This window comes from Callithrix jacchus, chromosome 6 (assembly GCF_049354715.1).
Source record: "Callithrix jacchus isolate 240 chromosome 6, calJac240_pri, whole genome shotgun sequence".
NCBI classification, from domain to species: domain Eukaryota; kingdom Metazoa; phylum Chordata; class Mammalia; order Primates; family Cebidae; genus Callithrix; species Callithrix jacchus.
In genome coordinates, this window is record NC_133507.1 from 33,343,001 (window position 1) to 33,350,080 (window position 7,080).

General features: G+C 38.8%; 1 pseudogene; it reads left to right on the forward strand.

Annotated features, from left to right (window-relative positions):
• Nucleotides 1–5,460: 5,460 nt before the first annotated feature.
• On the forward strand, nucleotides 5,461–6,328 carry LOC100389542 (integral membrane protein GPR180 pseudogene; annotated as a pseudogene).
• The last annotated feature ends 752 nt before the right edge of the window (nucleotides 6,329–7,080 follow it).

The following is a 7,080-nucleotide window of genomic DNA, read 5'->3' on the forward strand; positions in this document are numbered from 1 at the left end:
CGTTCTACTATAAGGACACATGCACACAAATGTTCATTGCAGCACTGTTTACAATAGCAAAGACCTGGAATCAACCCACATGCCCATTGATAATAGACTGGATTGGAAAAATGTGGCACATATACACCATGGAATATTATGCAGCAATCAGAAATGATGAGTTTGTGTCGTTTGTAGGGACATGGATGAATCTGGAGAACGTCATCCTCAGCAAATTGACACAAGAACAGAAAATGATACACCGCATATTCTCACTCATATGTGGGTGATGAAAAATGAGAACACATGGACACAGAAAGGGGAGTACTAAACACTGGGGTCTATTAGGGGGAAAAGGGGAGGGCCAGTGGGAGCGAAAGGTGGGGAGGGATAGCCTGGGGAGAAATGCCAAATGTGGGTGAAGGGGAGAAGGAAAGCAAAGCACAGTGCCATGTGTGTACCTACGAAACTGTCTTTCATGCTCTGTTCATGTACCCCAAAACCTACAATCCAATAAAAAACTAAAAAATAAAAAAACTCAAAACTTAGCAGAAGACAAGAAATAACTAAGATCAGAGCTGAACTGAAGGAGATAGAGACACGAAAAACCCTTCAAAAAATCAATAAATCCAGGAGCTGGTTTTTTAAAAACATCAACAAAATAGACAAACTACTAGCCATATTGATTAAAAAGGAAAGAGAGAACAACCAAATAGATGCAATAAAAATGATAAAGGGGAAATCACCACAGATTCCACAGAAATTTAAACCATCATCAGAGAATATTACAAACAACTCTTTGCGCATAATCTAGTAAACCTGGAAGAAATGGATAAATTCCTAGACTCCTGCATCCTCCCAAGCCTAAACCAGGAGGAAGCTGAAACTATGAATAGACCAATAACAAGGTCAGAAGTCGAGGCAGCAATTAAGAGCCTGCCAAACAAAAAAAGCCCAGGTCCAGACGGGTTCACAGCCGAATTCTACCAGACACACAAAGAGGAGCTGGTACCATTCCTTCTAAAACTATTTCAAACAATCCAAAAAGAGGGAATACTTCCCAAATCATTTTACGAGACCAACATCATTCTGATACCAAAACCCGGCAGAGACCCATCAAGAAAAAAAACTTCAGGCCAATATCCATGATGAACATAGATGAAAAAATCTTCAATAAAATATTGGCAAGCCGAATGCAACAGCAAATCAAAAAACTTTACCATGATCAAGCAGGATTCATCCCCGGGATGCAAGGCTGGTTCAACATACGCAAGTCTATAAACGTAATTCACCACATAAACAGAACCAAAAACAAAAACCACATGATTATCTCAATTGACGCAGAGAAGGCATTTGACAAAATTCAACAGCCCTTTATGCTAAAAACCCTCAATAAACTCGGTATCGATGGAACGTATCTCAAAGTAATAAAAGCTATTTATGACAAACCAACAGCCAATATCATACTGAATGGGCAAAAACTGGAAGCATTCCCTTTGAAATCTGGCACTAGACAAGGATGCCCTCTTTCACCACTCCTATTCAACATAGTTTTGGAAGTTCTAGCCAGAGCAATCAGGCAAGAAAAAGAAATAAAGGGTATTCAAATAGGAAAGGTGGAAGCCAAATTGTCTCTATTTGCAGACGACATGATAGTATACCTACAAGACCCCATCACCTCAGCCCAAAAACTCCTAAAACTGATAAGCAACTTCAGCAAAGTCTCAGGATATAAAATCAATGTGCAAAAATCACAAGCATTTGTCTACACCAATAACAGACTTAAAGAAAGCCAAATCAAGAACGAACTGCCATTCGCAATTGCTACAAAAAGAATAAAATACCTTGGAATACAACTCACAAGGAACGTAAGGGACCTCTTCAAGGAGAACTACAAACCACTGCTTAACGAAAACAGAGAGGACAAAAACAGATGGAGAAACATTCCATGTTCATGGTTAGGAGGAATTAACATCGTGAAAATGGTTATACTGCCGAAAGTAATTTACAGAATCAACGCTATCCCCATCAAGCTACCATTGACTTTCTTCACATAACTGGAAAAACCACCATGAACTTCACATGGAACCAAAAGAGAGCCCGCATAGCCAAGTCAATTCTCAGCAAAAAGAACACAGCGGGGGGCATCACACTACCGGATTTCAAACTATACTACAAGGCTACAGTAATCAAAACAGCATGGTACTGGTACCAAAACAGAGATATAGACCAATGGAACAAAACAGAGGCACCAGAGGAAACACAACATATCTACAACTATACAATCTTTGATAAACCTGACAAAAACAAACAAGGGGGAAAGATTCCCTGTTTAACAAATGGTGTTAGGAAAATTGGCTAGCCATGTGCAGAAAGCAGAAACTGGACCTCTTCCTGACACCTTACACTAAAATTAACTCCAGATTGATTAAAGACTTAAACATAAGATCTGGCACCATAAAAACCCTAGAAGGAAATCTAGGCAAAACTATCCAGGACATAGGAGTAGGCAAGGACTTCATGAACAAAACACCAAAAGCATTGGCAACAAAAGCCAAAATAGACAAATGGGACCTAATCAAACCCCACAGCTTCTGCACGGCAAAAGAAACAGTCACTAGAGTGGATCTGCAACCAACAGAATGGGAAAAATTTTTGCAGTTTACCCATCTGACAAAGGGCTGATATCCAGAATTTACGAAGAACTCAAACGGATTTACAGGAAAAAAACAAACAAGCCCATTCAAAATTGGGCAAAGGATGTGAACAGACACTTTACGAAAGAAGACATATATGAGGCCAATAATCATGAAAAAATGCTCATCGTCACTGGTCATCAGAGAGATGCAAATCAAAACCACATTGAGATACCATCTCACGCCAGTTAGAATGGCGATCATTAAAAAATCTGGACACAACAGATTCTGGAGAGGATGTGGAGAAAAAGGAACACTTTTACACTGTTGGTGGGAGTGTAAATTAGTTCAACCATTGTGGAAGACGGTGTGGCGATTCCTCAAGGCCTTAGAAATAGAAATTCCATTTGACCCAGCAATCCCATTACTGGGTATATATCCAAAAGACTATAAATCGTTCTACTACAAGGACACATGTACACGAATGTTCATTGCAGCACTGTTTACAATAGCAAAGACCTGGAATCAACCAAAATGCCCATTGATAATAGACTGGATCAGAAAAATGTGGCACATATACACCATGGAATATTATGCAGCAATCAGAAATGATGAGTTTGTGTCGTTCGTAGGGACATGGATGAATCTGGAGAACGTCATCCTCAGCAAATTGACACAAGAACAGAAAATGAAACATCGCATATTCTCACTCATAGGCGGGTGATGAAAAATGAGAACACATGGACACAGAAAGGGGAGTACTAAACACTGGGGTCTATTGGGGGGAAAAGGGGAGGGCCAGTGGGAGGGGGAGGTGGGGAGGGATAACCTGGGGAGAAATGCCAAATATGTGTGAACGGGAGAAGGAAAGAAAAGCACACTGTCATGTGTGTTCCTACGCAACTGTCTTGCATGCTCTGCTCATGTTCCCCAAAACCTAAAATCCAATAAGAAATTAAAAAAAAATTCTCTTTAAATGAAATGATCTTTGTTATTATTAAAGTAATACAGAATGATTCCCTTTTCTTTTTTGTTTTTTGTAAGAGTCAGGGTTTCACTATGTTGCCCAAGCTGGTCTTAAATTCTTGGGCTCAAATGATCCTCCCACTTTGATTTCCCAAGAGCTGGGATTACAGGCATGAACCACTCTGCTCAGCCCAAATAGTGTCTAATGCCTCTACTAACAAAGTTCTACCAAAAAATTAAGCTAGGTGGAAAGTATTACAAAGAATTTTTTAAATGCTAAATAAAATTTTCACCTAAATATTTATCCAAGTATCAATAGATTATAAATATGTATTTTAAAATATCTTAGTAATGTATTCAGAGTTTGGTAGTTAATTCCTCTCAGTGTAGATAAGCAAAAACTTAAAAAAAGGTCGGGCACAGTGGCTCACGGTTGTAATCAAAGCCCTTTGGGAGGCCAAGGTGGGCATATCACGAGGTCAGAAGTTTGAGAACAGCCTCACTAACTTGGTGAAACCCCGTCTCTACTAAAAATGCAAAATATTAAGTGAGTGTGGTGGTATGAGCCTATAATCCCAGCTACTTGGGAGATTGAGGCAGGGGAAATGCTTGAACCAGGGAGGTGAAGGTTGCAGTGAACCACTGCACTCCAGCCTAAGCAACAGCGTGAGATTCCATATCAGAAAACAAAAAGTTAAAAAAGAAAGAATTTGGTAGTTAATATTATTTATGTTCTTTATATTCCCGATGAATCTAAGCACTTACACATTAGAACAATGTTCCTCAATATTTCAGATGCATAAGATAACCTGGTGATTTTGTTAAAATCCAGATTCTGATTCAGTAGATCCCAGATTCTCCATCTCTGGGTCTCACATGATCTGCATGCTGCAGGTCCATTGACCATGTTTTGAGTAGCATGGCATTAGAGCACCCATAAATGCAAATGCTATATCGATGAAAAGTAATCTAAGTGTGTGAATAAAAAAATGTTGAGCTTCAGTAGCAATTAAATCTCACCCAGAAATTCTCTATAGTAATAACAATACAATGCTCAACTGGTAGAAGTTAACATTTCTTCCTTGCAATGCAATCTGAATTGATTTCCTATCCAAAACAATTTAAAAGTAAAGACTAATGTTATGCCTTCAATAGCATGATCCTGCCTATTTTTTGTCTGTCTGTGTAAGCACATAAAATACTTAATATTTATTTTAGCCTTTCAGTATTGGCTTTAATTTGTACCAAAAGTCATAGTGGGCTCGTCCATAGCAAAGTTTTTAATGTAGAAAATAGGTAAACATCACACACACACACACACACACACACACACACACACACACACACACACACACGGCTGGCACATATTTCTGTTCCCAATGCCTATCCTTGTGGCCAATTATAAGCATCAAACAATTTCTTAAGCAACATATTCCATTAAATTGTACAATGAACTCGAAAACATACTACTGAAGCTGTCTGCAAATTTTGCAACATAATTACTTTCAGGAAACTGTGTTCTTCTCAAGGGTAAATGGGATATTCCATGTTACAGCACCTGATACCATATCTGGAACATTCTGTTTTTCTATCACACTCAGAAAAGTATCTGTAATGTAATAGATAATAAACATATGTTATTTTTGAATGAATAAAAGAATCAATCAGTGAATCAATACCTAAAGCAATAAATAAATATAAAATGATATAGAATACCAGGACATTTATGTTCTCTATCTAAAAAAATAACTATACTAAGTAACTTCTATGAGAAGATTATTTAAAAATGCAGAAACAATAGTTTTGAGTCTACCCAAATCCTCCTATAAAAGCAGGATAGCTGGGGAGCCGTGATATCTGTGCAGAGTGGGAGAAGGGCATGTAGGAGCTGTGGCTACTGGTGGTGGCCCTCACATGCTGCTGGTGGCCACAGAGCAGCCAAAGTAAGACCATTTTTGGCAGCTTCAGCAACACCGCAGCCCAAGATGCTGAGGGCCAGCACATCTGCCGCTTCAAGTTCCATGGTGACCATGCTCTTCTGTGTGTCAGAATCAACAACACAGACATAGCTGTTGAAAAACAAGCTAAACCCTACCTGTTCCAAGCTCAGGAATGGATAAAGCTACAGAAAAGCAGTCATGGTTATAGCTGCAGTAAAAAATTATCCAAAGTTTAGTTGACAATGACAATGAACCAGACTAAACATAATCTGACAGTGTCCCAGATTCCATCTCTGCAAACATGGCATGGGTTTTATGTAGACAAGTATACGTGCCAAGATGACAAGGACACTCAGGTGGACAATACCCATTTGAAATGGTGTTACTAAACCCAGATGCTAAAGGGAATTCATTTGATCATTTTACTGCTGGAGAATCAGGGTTGCCTGAATTCTTTTTCCTCCTAGTCCTAGTGTACTTTGTGATTGCTTGCATTTATGCTCAATCATTGTGACAGGCTATTAAGAAAGGAAGACCCATGCACATGATTTTAAAGGTTCTGCCAACTGCATTGCTCTTATGGCTGGTTCAGCTTTAGCTAATTACATTTATTTCTCCAGCTACTCCAAAGATGGAATAGGGGTACCATTTATGTGAAGTTCTGCAGAATTTTTTGACACCACTTTCCAAATTCAGATGTCATACCTACTTTTGAGTCTATGCATGGGTTGGACAATAGTCAGAATGAAGAAGTCTCAAAGCAGACCTCTCCAGTGGGATTCGACCCCTGCATCCACAGAAATATGAACTACCATCAGAGATTACTACAAACAACTCTATACACATAAACTAGTAAATCGTGAAGAACTGGCTAAATTTCTGGACACTTGCACCCTCCCAAGCCTAAACCAGAAAGAAGTCGAAACCCTGAATAGACCAATAACAAGGGCTGAATTTGAGGCAGCAATTAATAGCCTACCAAGCAAAAAAGCCCAGATTGCTTTACAGCTGAATTCTACCAGACATACAAAGAGGAGTACTGCTCCTTTTTAAACTATTCCAAAAAATCCAAAACGAGGGAATCCTTTTCAAATCATTTTATGAGAACAACATCATCCTGATACCAAAACACAGCAGAGACTAAACAAGAAAAGAAAATTTCAGGCCAATATCCATGATAAACGTAGAGGCAAAAATCTTCAATGAAATACTGGCAAGCTGATTGCAACAGCACATCAAAATCTTATCCATCACAATCAAGTAGGCTTCATCATGGGGATGCAAGGCTGGTTCAAAATACACAAGTCTATAAAGGTAATCCACCACAGACAGAATCAAAGACGAAAACCACATGATTATCTCAATACATGCAGAGAAGGCCTTTGAAAAATTCAACAGTCCTTTATGCTAAAAACTTTCAATAAACTAGGAATTGATGCAATGTATCTCAAAATAATAAAAGCTATTCATGACAAACCCACAGTCAATATCATACTGAATGGCCACAAACTGGAAGAATTCCCTTTGAAATCTAGCACTAGACAAGGATGCCCTCTCTC